We start from the raw sequence: 15,714 nt of genomic DNA, 5'->3' as shown, positions 1-15,714 counted from the left end.
TTTTTCCCCCTAATCATTCATAATTTTTAAATGTCATAAATCCTGAATTATATTTTACACTGTGAAATTTCACTTAAAAATTTTTTTCACTTTTTAACTCACAAGGTATGCTTTAAATTAGTATCGAAAGATTGCTTTCTTATAACTTGTGATGAATTTTTATATAATATATCTCTCCAATTATTTAAAACAAATAATTATGTAATATTTATACCGCAGTAAAATTTACATCCTAGTACTTAAGGATTAATCCATAAGCTTCTTTAAAAAATTAAAAATTATTTTATGAAGTTTGGATTTACATATATCCTCTTAGCCATTATGTTGTCAATAACTGGTAAAATTTGGAATAACAGGAAATGAAGATTCAGCATCCCTCTAACTCCAGTGTCATTAAGACTGGTTTGCTTCCTAGGAAGAGCTATAAAAGTAAGTGTGTCTTTTTCTTCTTTTTCTTTTAATGATGAGGCTTTATGTCCATAATGCTTTGTATTCTTGACATATCTGCTTGAGATTAGAAAACGCCAGCATCATATGTAAAATTATTACTGAACATATTGAAAGATCATATACTTAACTTTTTGAAACATTAAAGTTTCAAATTTAATGTTCTATTAAAGGAAATTTATGCATTTATTCTTTTGTTAGTTTACATGGCAATAGTTTGATTTGTTTTAAAAGTTGATGAAGGGGATATATTTAAAAGAAACACAGTATTATTTAAGTAAATGACTTCTACTTTATAGCAGTAGGTAATTAAGAACATTAGGATAAGTACTAAAAGGATTTTAAAACAATAAATATATTTGTGGAATAATAATTTTTTTCTTTCTGGTAATCTCACTTTCTCCAGGTGGAAATTTCTGCAACATGCTTTAAACTAATTTAATAAAATTTTCTATTTTTGTTAAAAACAGAAGTAAACCAAATCTAGTAGCCACGTGCAAAAGCTGTGAAACATTAAAAAAGGAAAAGATAATATGCTAGCTATTAAATTCAACAAACAGGAGATCCCAAGAACCAGAAAGGGTCAAGACTGTCAGCTTAGTCTCATTTGCCCACAGAGAAGAGATACTCCAAAATCTTTACAGTAAAATGGCAGAACATTGTTTATCATTGGCCTTTGAGATGAACTGTAAGTGGTAAAGAGAATACCTACTGCTTGAAAGCACCTCTTATTATCGAGTGATTCAGTGAGTTTTGTATATTGTCATTCTATGTCATTGTACCAGAAATGGGCTGTGTAGGTAAGATTTCAGTACAGTTATGACAGGTTCCCTAGCCTGATGTTCACACGAGGAGGTTAGAATTCTGAACGTAAGGTAGCATTCCCAACCTGTTGTGCAAGTATGTTATTGATTAGCACAAAGATTTCACAAAAATGAATGTTTAATGTTTCAGTTAGCCTTAATAGTAGGTACCAATATTAAAAATATCAGATAATATTCTAACAACCACAAAGAGAATAACTCTCCTTTTATGAAGTGGCTTCTGTGTTATACAAATGGAATAACAATCATATGTTGCTTCAGTGTTTTTTTCATTGTTCACACTGCCATTTATTCTTTTTACTCAAAACACTCTTGTTGTGACAATATGTTACACAAGTTAAGTATCTGTGTTTTTCATATCTTCACATGATAATAAATTTCAGTTTCTTAAAAATTATCAATTAATATTGTTTTAGAAAATGTTCTACAGAACCCAGATCAGTAGACCATACTACTATGGATTTTTACTTCATATTTTATAGATTTCTTTCTTTTTTGACTCTATTTTTCCAGTTTCCCAGGCCTGTCACATTTCTTGGCAGTTACATTTTCATTCATTTATTTAATTCATTCAAATGCTATTTTATTTATTTTGTTTCAGTTATCCACTCATTCATTCATTCTATACGTTTTAATTTTTACAGGGTGTTCAGTTATGTTGATCGACAAATAGACATTTTACTTTCACACACAATCCTTACAGTCTAATAAGGTAGATAGATACTGACTCAAAACATAACACATTTTGTGGTTACAGTTTGCTATTAATAATATAAGTTTTAAATGTGTTCTTTTAGACAGATAATTAAGCTGGTTAGAAATATATGCGAAGTAAAGTAATAAGGCACATTATATTTCATATGGGTTTATTGTGACAGGTCCTTTCATTGCACAGAGTCGATGATTAAATTATTCTCCACCTCACTTTGGAAACACGAGATTGTCAAATATGTATGGCACCAGTGTATTTAAGCTTTGTGGTAATTTCCATTATGAAACAGTTGCTTACAGAAAAACAACATGAGTTTGAAAGTTAAAATCTCTCAGGAAACACATATATGACCTACTCTTCCATAATTGTCGAATATGATGCCCTTTATCTGTAAAGTTTCTTCTTCTCCCACTATGGGCATTGCTCTGGCTTACCCTTTAATAGATTTCAGGAGAAATAAGCTCTAAAGCTTGTATGATTCTGGGTAGGGAATGCACAGCAATGGGAAATCCCAATCAACTTCTCCAAAAAGAAAAAAGTACAAATACTTCAAGCAGTATTATTTCTCTGCTCTTTCGTAAGCTATGTAGCATATCTTAAGCTGTTTCTCAGATGACGTTTATTTGCCACTGATCGAGGCGAGTAGTCTTGCTGAAAACACAACACAACAAAACAAAACAAAACAGAAGTTCAGTAAAAGGTTAGGGTAATAGCTGTATTTAGATACTGGCTTCAAAAATCTAAGAACCAAGATTAAACTGGCTGGAATAATAATAGACTGTCAGACTCTAAATACCAACTAGACCAGTTCCTTCATTGACCAAACACAGAAAATGAGTTCAGATAAATAACTTTCCCACGTTCACTAAGACAGGCCAGAACAACAACCCTTGTCTCTGTTGCACTCAGATGTCTTCCTTCAAACTATTTAATTTTGTCAGTAGATATATTATGTTCTCACTGAGGGAATTATTTTATTTATTGCACTATGTGGTAAGTGGAAATGCAAGGGGAAATATATATGTTTATTTATACATTAGTAATATTTAATAATAGGGACTATGCTAAATGCTTGAATATATTACCTTAAGAGAATACAATTAATTTGCAATAAGATTACATCTCTATTTAATAATAAATAATACAAATAAATTTAAAAATAAATTTATGAAGAATACATATAAAAATATTTTAGTATGACATATTAGATGAAGAGTGTGTGGCTATTTCGGATATTTTATTACAATTCCAATAGGAATAGAAATATATGGGAAAGAAAACTCATGAGATAATTGTGATATAATTGTAAAATAGAGGTATTTTATCAGCATTTATATTCTGCTGAGAAACAAGAATATTCAAGGAGTTTAAGGCAGTTTCTTGAGTTAAAAAGATTAAAGCAAAGAAAAATAAACATAGATACAGACCTTACACAGTCACAAAAATAGACTCATAAGAAACTTAGAAATAAAACAGAAAAGTATAAAATTTCTAGAAGATGAAATAGAAGACCTAGGTGACCTTGAACTTGGCAATGAGTTTTATATAACATCAAAAGTGTAATCCATGACTGAATAAACTGATCAGTTTGACTTCGCCAAAATTAAAAACTTCTGCTCTGTGGAAGAATGTCAAGAGAATGAAAAGACAAGTCACAGACCCAGAGAAAATATTTGCGGCAGACATATCTGGTAAAGGAATTTTATCCAAAACATACAAATAACTCTTAAAACTCAACAATAAGGTAATGAACAATTTGATAAAAATTGGGTGAAAGAGTTGAAAAGACACTTCACAAAAGAAGGTATGCTTATGGCAAATAGGCCTATGAAAAGAAGCCCAGCATCAGATGTCATTAGAGAATTGCATATTAGGAGATACCCGTACACACCTATTAGAATGACCAAAGTCCAAAACACTTGGCGACACTTAATGCTGGTGAAGCTATGGAGCAGGAGATCTCTTTCATTGCTGGTGAGAATGCAAAATGATACATTCACTTTTGGTAGACAATGTGGCACTTTCTTATAAAGCTAGTCTCTACTAAACAATCTAGCAATTGCACTCCTTGGCAATTACTCAATTGTTTTGAAAACTTACACAAAAATGTCTATAGTTTTATTCACAATTGGAAACACTTGGCAGCAACCAAGATGTCATGTCCTTCAATAGATGAGCAAATAAACAGACTGTGTACATCCATACAATGGAATATGTTCCAAAGAATAAAAAAAGAGCCACGAAAAGGCATGAAGAAAACTTAATTGCATTTCCTAAGTGAAAGAAGCCACTCTTAAAAGGTTACTTAGTATATGATTCTAAGTGCATGTCATTTCCAAAAGGTAAAATTGTTGAGGCAGTAAAAAGGTGAGCGGCTACCAGGAGTTCAGGATGGGCAAGCAAGAGGGGAGAGTTTGAATAAAGAGCACAGGAGATTTGTAGGCAGTGAAACTATTCCGTATGATAACGTAACGCTGGATATCATGCCAGATGACATTATGCATTTGATAAAACTCATAAAACTGTACAACAGAGTGACTGCTAATGTAAACTATGGGCTTTAGCTAGTAATAGTATATCATCTACTACTTTTTCTGAATATACCACACTAATGTAAATGTTAATAACAGGAGAAACTGTGTGGGGTGATGAGAGAGGGGTACATGGGAACTCTGTGCTTTCTGCTCAATTATTCCATAAGCTTAAAACTTCTCAAAAAGTCTACTAGAAAGCATAATTATGTTATTGTCCATATGTCTCAATTTGATGTGTGCGCACATTAAGTTTCAAAGAAAGTTTACCTATGGAAATGCGAAATCGACGCAATAATATTTTTCTTATTTCCGATTGTATATATTTTCATGTATGACTTGTATAATTTGAACCAAAGTAGATTATTGCCTCCCCCGCCCTGCTGGTCACAGATGTTCCTCTTTTGATGTTAATGCTGGCACCACATTGTCGTATGTGTTCTATTTCATAGCTATGAAAGAGACACTTGTGTGCACCTTTACTTCTTTTGGCAACTTGATTTTAAAAGGTACACTTCTGGAGCGGCATTAAACTCCCTAACCTCCTTTCGCCCTTCCCACCCAGCACAAGTCTTTTATTACGGATTAAAAATAAATTCAAACACTCCGAATAGCAGACATAGTACAATGAGCATCATACACACATATTACACAGATTTAATGAGTAAGCCCTATTTGCTTTCTCTTATTCTTTTGGTTAATTTTTAAAAATAAATTGCAAATACACGATTTCATAATTTTAACTATCTCATTAGATAGCGTCAAAAAATAATTTCCTATACCTCCAAATATTATCTCACTAACCAAGGTAATGGCAATTTTCTTTAATATTCCTAATATCTAGTTTATCGTCATGTTTCCCCAATTGTCTCTTGCAGCTGTTGTTTTTCTAGCCAGGATCTGATCCATAACCACGTTTTGCAATGTGTTTTTAGGCCCTGACACTGAAGTTTAACCCCAAACCTCTGGGTAGTCAAGAGTTTCCTGGGGCCAGGTCCAATTATCACGTCTTCCAACTGGTTAATGAAGCGAAAACGCTTCAAAAAATTACGTCCTGCGGTCCCAAAGCTTCATGGGAAACGTAGTCTTGAAGGTGTGGGGCTACCGCGGAGCCCTCTGGGAACGGGTCTTCGGCTCTCACTTTGCGCATGTGCCTACCCCGATCCTCCCGTCTGCCTCCGGTCTGAGAGGGGCGCGGTCACAGCGTCGCTGGGAGTGTGCGGTAGCCGAGACTGCGCGCCCCGCCCAGAGTGAGAGCACTGGGCCCCCGAAGGTCATATAGGCGTCTGTCTGAGGTGCGGGAGCAGGAATCCGGCGGACGGCCAGGTAGGCCCTCCCCTCCTCCAGTCCCGCGTGCGTACGGGATCCGCCCCTTCAGATCCCGCGGCGCCGGTGGGGCTCAGTCCTGGTCTGGAGAGGGTGCTCCTTGAGGCCTGGTGCGGGGAGTGCAGGTGGCGGGAGGAGAATGCATCTTTATGACGTTCACAATGAACCTGAGGCTACTTGGTAATGGTGGTTCGTGCAGTTCTTCTGAGAAATAAGATGTCATTTGCAAAACATTTTGTCGAATGTTTGTAATCACTGTAAGCAGCTATCAAAAGACTTTGTTCCCTTCGTTTATTTCACTTAATCTTTCTTTTAAACCCTCACATTTAGTTTTCGTTTATTCATTTAACAAGCCTACTTGTCGGTCTAAACGCTCCATTTCCAAAAGTGGAAGAACTTTCACGGGGCAGAATGATATACCCCAGGGCACAAGCTGGTAGGTGAGAGAGGTAGGACGCCAGTATAGATTTTATTCCCTATCTCTTTCTCTTCTAAATCCTCCCTGTCCCAAATCTAGAGTTGCAACCTTTGGATTAGTTAACAGAGCCTGTCCTCAAATTCCCAGAGATATATGTGTGACGTGAAATATATCCTGGGATTTGTGGGTTTTCTTCATAGCTTCTGGGTCAGACTGAGGCTCTTGCACCTTTCTGCGCTGTCCAGGCTGTCTCCATCCTCAAAGGCCCCATCTGATAATCTATTGCAGTTTTGGGCCAAGTCAAAGGTAATGCAAATATACAAAAAATATAATTAAAAAATTTCATTAGCAATAGTAAAAATTAAAGGAGATGAAGTTCATTTTACCGATATATTTAATTCAATACATTTAAAATGTTATTTTGACTTGTGACACTATCCACACTTTCGATGTAGTAGTTGCATGCAGCTAATGGCTACAGTACTGGTTAGTACATTTCTGGTGAATTCCAAAAGGTTTAGAGTGTGGGTTGAAAGTTTCAAATGAAAGAAAAGACCCCTCACCAGAGTTTCAGAGCAGAGGCAGAAGTTTCTGGAAAGGAGCAGGTACTGATTTGCCCCACCAGAAGCAGGTCTTGATTCCTGTATAGCACGAATGAGACTTGGTGATATCGACACTCCCAGAAGCCACCATAGACTGTGTGACAGTGGATACTGTGGACCAACTTGCAGAAGGCAGTAATCGAGAGAGATGGGTGACTGTCTCGCTACATAGGAAAAGGTACTTCACTGGGTGGCTAGTGAGGACTGATGTCCAGGAAAGGTATAACCAGCAGGGCTGATGAAATCCTAAACAGCATCATTTTTATTTTGTTTTTGCTTCGACTCTTCCAGATTCTGAGCTGCTCTCATACCATGTCCATCACCACATGTGAAATTTAGAGTTATGCTGTTGCTCCCTCTTTCCTGAACAAAGAGATAGCAAAGAGATAGTAGAAGAAAGATTTTCTATATTGGACATCTTAGGAAGCCCAAAAATATTGGGCCAAAAATTAATGATTTTTGAAGTCACCCAGAGCAGAACCAAACAGCAGAACAATGCTGTTTACTCACAGTTAAGTAATATAAACATCTTATTAAGATATCTTTTTTAGAAACTGCAACCAACTTGGGACAAAAAGTTAAATATATTTCTTCCATAAAGCATCCCATCTTAATTTCAGAGTTTTCTGTGAAAACTCTAACTCAAACTGTAAAGATAACAAGAACTGGATTAACAATATAGCCTGAGTAGTTTTTTGGCATTAGTTTTTTGGCATCCTCTCTCATTATTTTTTTTAATGAAAGTAGAAGGTTTCACCTCTGGTGTATCTAAATTTGTTTAACCAATCCTTTGTTTTACTACATATTTTAATTTTTTTGTTTTAATTAGTCAGAAGGCATAAATTGTTAATTTGTTGACAAAAAGCAGTTTGCCTTACTCAGTGAAAATGCAAGGTTGAGCCCACATAATCATATCAGACATGCACATGTTTAGGTGGTGCTGCCTGTGTGGTTCTTCCTGTTTCGTCTCAAGAATGTTAAAGGGACGTTATCCCATAGGGAAGCTTATTCTTCAGCTGTTATTATGAGATTTTTAGGTTGATGATTATAGGCAGTTTAGTCTTTCTTATGATCCCATTTCTCTTTCCTCCTCTGCAGTGGAATCTTCACAGTTTTTCACCTTCCAAGAGCAGTAGAAAATGAATATAGCTCAGGTGAGTTCAGTTTTTTAATAACCTGTTTATTTTACAGTGGATTTTATAAGAACTTAAGCTTCTCTGTGTTAACATGGAAAAGTAGATCAGATGAATTCAGAGAACATGTAGAAATACAGATGAATAGCAGAGCAAAGGTGGCTGTAGATATATGCAGGTTCTCATATTACAAATTTACCAAATTGGAGCTCCAAGTTTATTTCTGAGGTTTTTGATATCCATGTGAGAGTGTCAGATAGTACTTCTTTAAAGACCGACGTTGGTGAGAAGATAAAGCAAACTTCATAGAATGTAAAGAGAATTGATGACAAAAATATCTTTGTTGTTTTCAAGTAGGTTATCTAGTTAACATCTTTCCATTGATAACTCTAAAATAATATACTTGTTCTGCAGTAAAAGCAGAAGACTTAATGCTAAATGTAAACTCTGTCAATACTATATTTTTCAGAAACTCAAACATAGCGGTTGAATTAAGACATTTTCCTGATAAATCAACTGAATATCCATAAAATTACTCTGCATAAGTATTTTGAGTACCTATGATATTCAGGTTGTTCATCTGACAGTTTAAAATTCTATTTTCTTTCAAATATTTCAACACTTTACATTCATAGTTCGAACCTCTGCGTGATGCCTTAGTTTTTCTCCCCATGTGCCTGTGATCTTGAGATCAGTCTTGATTATAATCAAATCTAGTGGGTCTCATCTCATCCTTTCTTTACTTGACTTTCCTGTATCACTTGCCTCTACTTCTCACTCTGTCCTTCAGGAAAGTTTCTCTGTTAGTGTCTGTGACACCTCCACTATGTCTGTCCTTCCCCTGTTGCTGTCTTTATGGCATCACCTTCTTTCCCTTGTTCTTTCATACGGCTCATCCCCATTTTCATCCTTGGCCCTTTAATCTTTATTGTCTTGTGATAATTCATCCTCTCTCATTATTTTAAAACAGCCTCGTTGAGATTGAATTCATATACCATGATGTTCACCCATTTAAAGTGTAAAATTCAACGATTCTTTATAAAGTGTATTTGCAGATATGTGCAAACATCACCGTCAATTTAGAGCATTTTCTTTCTTTTTTTACTAAAAACAAATTTTATTTTATATATCACTAGCTATGAATTTTTTTCTACCTAGTGCCATTATCCAAGTAGTCTGACCATTTCGTGTTTATAATTCACTTCTTTATTTACAGAATTTTCATGATTTACATAAGTACATCTGTCAGTGAAGGTTTAACATTGAGATGCAATCTAGTATCCGTAATATCTGATGTTTTGCAGATAGCAGTGTAGAAGAGCTGTATTTTTATCCTTTTCATTTGGGTCACCTTATGCAAAAAAAATAATAATTTAGACATTTAGATATCAGTGCATTCTAAATCTCTATCTTTAGAGATTTTCCAGTGCACTCATAGAAATGGTTGCAGGCAGAAAGATTTTCAGAAACAACTTCCATGTCCACACCTTGTTGTAATTTCTGTACCATTTTGTTATCCAGCTGCTTTCCTTTGCATGCAAAAGGGGCCCGGATGAGAGGAATGTTTTGTTTGATTTCTTTGATGTCCAGAACTTGCTGCTGTTCTTTATTTTTTTTCAACCTGTTCATTATAAATTTAGCTTGGCATTTCTGTTTGATCTCCTTGACTCTCTTCATACATGAGTAGTTTGATTCCACAGCTTCACTGGTATCTTAACAGGTTCTATGTTTTTCAAATTAAAATGAATTATCCACTGTAAGCTTTTTATCAGCTACTTTACAGAATGCTTTAGTCCACCTGAACTTCTGAGTGTTGCGCTCCTTTTTAAAGTTTTTATGACACTTGGATTTACAGAATCTGAACAACTTGTAGTCATTGTGGAAGAACATCATGCTGTGGCCAGGTATATGGGCAGCAAACAGAAATAACACTTATGGATTCTCATGTGAATACCTGTGCGGACCTATCACTGATATGCTGAGCAATTCAGAGCACTTACATCACCTTAAAAAGCAAAGCAACTCTGTAAACTTTAAGTATCCCATCGTCCCATTCCCCCCAAGCCACTAGCTACTGTTACTTTACTTTGTCTCTAGATTTGCTGAATCACTCCCTATAGTATTTCTTGTAGGGCAATTTTGCCTTTGATGCATTCTGTTTTTGTTTATCGTGGAAAGTTTTAATTTTTACATATTTGCTGGGTATTCTTGGTTGACAACCTTTTTCTTTGAGCACTTTGAATGTTGTCTCACTGCTTCCTGTCCTCTGTTTCCTGATCAACTGTTATTGATGTTGCACATGATGAGTCATGTCTTCCTCTCTGCTTTCAAGATTGTCTTTTTGACAGTTTGATTATCATATTCAGGTGCAGCTCTCTTACTCCAAGTTTATCCTTCTTGAAGTTCATTGAGTTTTTGGTATGTGTAGATTGTTTTCATCAAATTTGGAGACTTCTTGGTAATTATTTTTTCAAATATTCTTTCAGAGTATGTCTTCTCTTTGTCTGGGACTCTCATTATGCATTGACTTGTAAACTTGATGCTAACTCATAGTTATTTTTCATCATTTTTTCTGTTTCTCACACTGCATAATTTCAACAGACATATTATACAGTTTGTTCATTCTTTCTTCGACTTGCTCAGATCTGTTATTGAACTCCTCTGGTGAAAGTTTTGTTTCAGTTATTGTACTTTTCAGCTCTTGAATTTCTCTTTGATTCCTTTTTATCGATACTCTTTACTTAGTGAAATATTATTCCTATGTTTTTCTTTTATCCTTAGACATTCTTTCCTAGGGGTCATTGGCCACATTTAAAACAACTGATTTAAAGTTGTTTCCTAGGAAGTCTAACATCTCCTTCCTTAGGAGCAGTTTCTTTTGATTATACTTTTTCCTGCATATGGATCTTACTTTCTTTTTTTTCTCCCCCTTGTTTAATAGTTTGTTGTTGTTGTTGTTGTTGTTATTGTTGATAACTGGACATTTAAAATAACATAGATGAGGCAGCTCTAGAAATCAGAATGTCTCCCTTCCATAGGGATCATCCTTGATATTTATTTGTTCAGTGACTTTTCTGAACTAATTCTGTAGAACCTATATTTTTTGTGGTCTGTAGCAGTAGAAGTTTCTTCAGAAGTTTCATTAAATGCCTGGAACCAGTAGTCTCCCAGTCTTTGCTTCAGGGCTCTGTGCATGTGAAGGCATTCCTTCAACGTTCAGTCAGGCAGTTTATAAGCCTGTAGTGGCCTTTACTTCTTTCTTATGCCAAACCTCATAGTCACCTAGAGGTTAGGGCTTTCCCATGTCTTTCCTGAGCATGCCGTCAGCCCTGGGCCTATACATAGTTCTATGCATGTGGGTAGCCTTTTAGATTCTCAGGAGTATATCAGAGCTTTTCAAAATCTTTTTTTGCCATCTCATTCTTCAGCATTTCCTATTTTAAGCTTCTCGATCAGGCCATTGTTTGCTCCTGCTGTTATCCACCACTTCAGTTAATACCCACCACATAAGTTAAACAAATGCCTTTAAATGTTTGGCCAGATGCTTCTGAGGATAAGACTTTTCACACACTGTATGAGCTCCAAATTAGCACACATAAAGATATCCTTGTAGTGGGGTCATTCATTGAACTACCAAACAGCCCAAATGATGACAGTTTTTCTGGCAATGATACTTTGATGGAACTACAACCCATCATGTAGTTGCCAGGCTGCAGGTTGGAGCCTGTGGATTCTCAAACTGTGGCAGAGTTTGAGAGGGATGGGAACAGGGTATATTAAAATGATACAACATCACTATACTTAGAGTGATTCAGCCAATTTTCTTGTATACTTCCAGAAATTATCTTTGTTAACTTCTATAATTTTCGCCAGTTTTTTCATTGTTTTTGTGGAAGAGAGAATTTTCTGGGGTTCCTACTTCACCATTTGCACTTCTGTCATTGTTAGCTTAATTTTTTTTTTATCCAGCTGTTTATTAAGTCACATATTAGAGAGATTGGCAGAAACGAATAAAAAACAACAGTTTTCTCACTAATGTTTTAGTTTTGGAAAATATAGTTAAATTTTATTTTATTTTTTATATTAAGATAAACTTAATGAGGGGAGTTCTTCATCTTTTATTCATTTGTTTAAGTTCCCAGCTACTGGCTCTGAACTTCACACAAAGAAGGTATTCACTCAGTCATACCGAAGACATGAGTGAGGATATAACCGGATACATAATACTGGAAAAAAACGTGTTTCTGTCCTCTTGTCTCTTAATCTACTTCCCTTTCTTTCTACTGTTTACTTGCGATAAGAACACTTAACATGGGATCTACCCTCCTGACAAATTTTTACATGTACAGTGCTGTATCATTCACTAGTGGCATCACGTTGTGCAGCTGATCTCTAGAACTTAGTATTTTGCACAAGTGAAACTTTATACTCATTGAACGGCAACTCCCCCGGCTCCCTCCTCCCACCCCCTTTAAAGTCTTTGTTGTGGAAACTTTCTCTTTTTTCAGTTTTCAATACTCTACTCCCTCATGATTCCATTATTACCTTCAGAAAAGTTCTTCTCTGGCTTTGTGGCCTCTACTTTTTCTGCCAGCCTCCTTAATATTCACGGTGCCTCAGATGCTGTTTCTGGTACTTTTTTTTTGTCCAATCCCTATGTGCTCAAGTTGTTGTCTGACTGCTTCTGTTAATTTCCATGACCACCTAAATTGCTAGTGTCTCCTTAATGCTTGTCTTTGTCCTAGAGCACCCGTCTGTGTTCTAAAACCATGCGTAGTTTAAGGGACAGTTCCAGCTTTTTGTTCTACAGACTAGTCAGTAGCAGCATGAACAGGTCTGTCTCATGAAAACTTCTAAGATATTTTTTTTTGTATGTCTTAAATATCGGTATTTGGCACCAGCATTCAAGAAGCTGCTCATACTGCTAGATTGGGTAGCTAATTGGTTACTGCTTCTGCTGATTAGATCTTTCTATTTATATCTGTCGCTGTTACTTCAGTGTAGGCAGTGTTCTCATACTAGTCTGTTTGATTCCATCTCCTAGGTAAGTCATCCTTTGTTCTCCATGAGCTCTAGATTTATATATCTTTATACGTTTATTGATACATAAGTTCAATCATGTACGGGATCTCCACAACTTACATGTACTGTTTCCTTGGCTCCCATTATTTATGGTATTGATGTCCTTGGAGGGATTGAACATCTTAGGATTCTCTAGAATTCTCTAGACTACCCAGGGTAATCCCTCGGGACGTAGAAGAGTTGTAGGAATTCTTTACACTGAAATTTTTCATAAAAATATATGAATGAATTACAGTACATTACAAACCCTTTTAACTAATTGAGTAACTCCAAAGTTAAAGACAAATTAGGGCACGAGTAGACATTCTTTATAGCTATTTGTTTTAGAGCCTTAAGAGTAAACAGGAAAATAGTAGTTCTCAAAGGTATTTTCTTTGTCACTTAATTCTGAACTTTGAACAAAATGTATCATTGCAGGGATCAGTGTCGTTCGAAGACGTGACTGTGGAGTTCACCCCAGATGAGTGGCAGTACATGGGCCCTGCTCATAGGACCTTGTACAGAGACGTGATGCTGGAGAACTGCAGCCACTTTGTCTCCATGGGTGAGCAGGTCTTACTATGTGACTCCCCTTGGAATTCAAATCCTTTTTGTTGTAATCATCAAAACACATGGACCCTTTGTAGAGATTAATGTTGTTCAGGCTTTTAAGAGGCCTGGGTAATTGAAACCTTTAGAGAAACAGAAACGATGTTTGTGTCATTGCTTTCCCATTGAAAACTGCAAATGGGTACTTTCATTTTGCTCTTGCTGCTATATCTTTCTCCACCTTCAGAATCTAAAAAGCACGTGGATCTGGTCTATATATAAAGTCTTTGTTGTGGATTGTTACGTTCACAGGGTATTGCATTACCAAACCCCAGGTGATCTTCAAGTTGGAGCAAGGTGAAGAGCCCTGGTCCTTAGAGGAAGAATTCCCAAACCAGAGGTGCCCAGGTGAGTGAGCACGGACAGAAGGAAACTCCTGGGGTAGTTAGACTTTAGAGGGAACCACTTTCGAAAGTCGTTTTTCCTTTTAAACAGCTTTATTGAGATGTAATTCACATATCATACAATTTACCCATTTAAAGCATACAGTTTTGTGGCTCTTAGTATATTCATAGATATATGTAAACACCACAGTCAGTTTTCTTCACCTCAGAGGGAGAAACCCCATGCCCTTTAGCTATTATCTCCTTATTTCCTGCCGCTTTAGCTCTGGCAACCACTAATCTACTTTCTGTCTGTATAGATTTGGGTATTCTGGACATGTCAATGGAATCACACATTATGTGTTCTTTTGTGATTGGTTTCTTTCACTTTGCATTACAAGGTTCATATTGTAGCATGTATTAGTACTTCATCCTTTCTTTGCGAAATAATATTCCTTTGTCTGGATATACCACATTTGTTTGTCCATTCATCAGTCCGTGAACCTTTTGGCTGTTATTGAGTAATGCTGATGTAAAACCCATTTACAAGTTTTTGCATGGACATGTGCTTTTATTTCTCTTGACCATACAGGTAGGAGCGGAATTTCTGGCTATGTGATAACTCTGTAGAACTGCCAAACTGTTTTCCAAAGGCGCTGTATCATTTCATAATCCTAATGATGGCATATGAGGGTTCTAAATTTTCTACATCTTCACCAGTACTTAATTATCTCACTTTTTGATTGTAGTCATCTGAGTGGATGTGAGGTGCTATGTCATTGAGGTTTTGATTTGCATTTCTGTATTAGTCAGCTGGACCGGCATAACAAAATACCATAGCCTGGGTGGCTTAAAAAACAAATTTATTTCTCAGAGTGCTGGAGGCTGAAAGTCCAAGAAGAGGGGGCCAGCAGGGTTGATTTGTGGTGAGGCCTCTCTTCCTGCCTTGCAGATGAGCACCTTCTCACGGTGTCCTCACCGGGCCTTTCCTCTTTGCATTCATGGAGAGAGAAAGGTGTCTGATGTTTCTTCCCGTTTTTATAAGGATATCAGTTCTACAGAAATAGGGCCTCTCCTTTATCACGTTAACCTCCGTTACCTCTCTAAAGGTCTTATCTCTAAATGCAGTCACATTGGGAGTTAGGGCTTCAAAATATGAATTTGACTGAGACATAATTTAGTCCTTAACTATTTTCCTGATCACTAACGATGCCAAGCAGTTTTTTCATGTGCTTTTTGGCCTTTGTCTAATCATACTGATTGGCTAAAAAAGATATCCCTCAATAGTATGTTAGAAAGGTTATAAAATAAAAGATTGGTAAAGTTGTTAAGTCAATAAAAATAAATAATTTAGGGTCTAATATTCTGTTATCATTCAGGTTTATATTTAGGCAATAAATTCATTATCTTTAAAGAAATCCTGATAGCGCAAGAGTATTTGAATAGCTGCACTAAGCAATATGATATCAATGATCATAAAACAAAATATGAATTTCTAAGACTTTAAGATTCGCTGAAGATTATGAGATCATAATTCTTCACTTAATGTTGTCAGTAGGTTCCTGGAAATTGACTTAAGTGAAATGAACTGTAATAAAACCACCTTTATTACAGTCTTCACTGATATAAAGAAGAACTGAGTTGTTAGGGCAGAAACATCACCAAACTTCAAAATAAAGATCCAAAACACTTCTAATATCACCATTGATGTAAATCTGAGCTAGACAT

General features: G+C 36.0%; 1 long non-coding RNA gene and 2 pseudogenes across 1 annotated transcript; 2 read left to right on the top strand and 1 right to left on the bottom strand.

The window, feature by feature from the left end:
- Positions 1-255: 255 nt before the first annotated feature.
- LOC120614199 (uncharacterized) lies at positions 256-2,209 on the top strand. The gene is made up of 2 exons (XR_005655884.1): positions 256-429; positions 854-2,209. It is a non-coding gene; the product is annotated as an uncharacterized LOC120614199 (long non-coding RNA).
- Positions 2,210-5,753: 3,544 nt separating this feature from the next.
- Positions 5,754-15,714, top strand: part of LOC120614196 (spermatogenesis-associated protein 31A6-like) — a 29,584-nt pseudogene continuing 19,623 nt past the window's right edge.
- LOC120614198 (probable ribosome biogenesis protein RLP24) lies at positions 9,269-10,249 on the bottom strand (annotated as a pseudogene).

This window comes from Pteropus medius, unplaced genomic scaffold, assembly GCF_902729225.1.
Source record: "Pteropus medius unplaced genomic scaffold, Ma_sr-lr_union100, whole genome shotgun sequence".
In the NCBI taxonomy this organism is placed as follows: domain Eukaryota; kingdom Metazoa; phylum Chordata; class Mammalia; order Chiroptera; family Pteropodidae; genus Pteropus; species Pteropus medius.
This window is presented reverse-complemented; position numbering and strand designations above follow the sequence as displayed.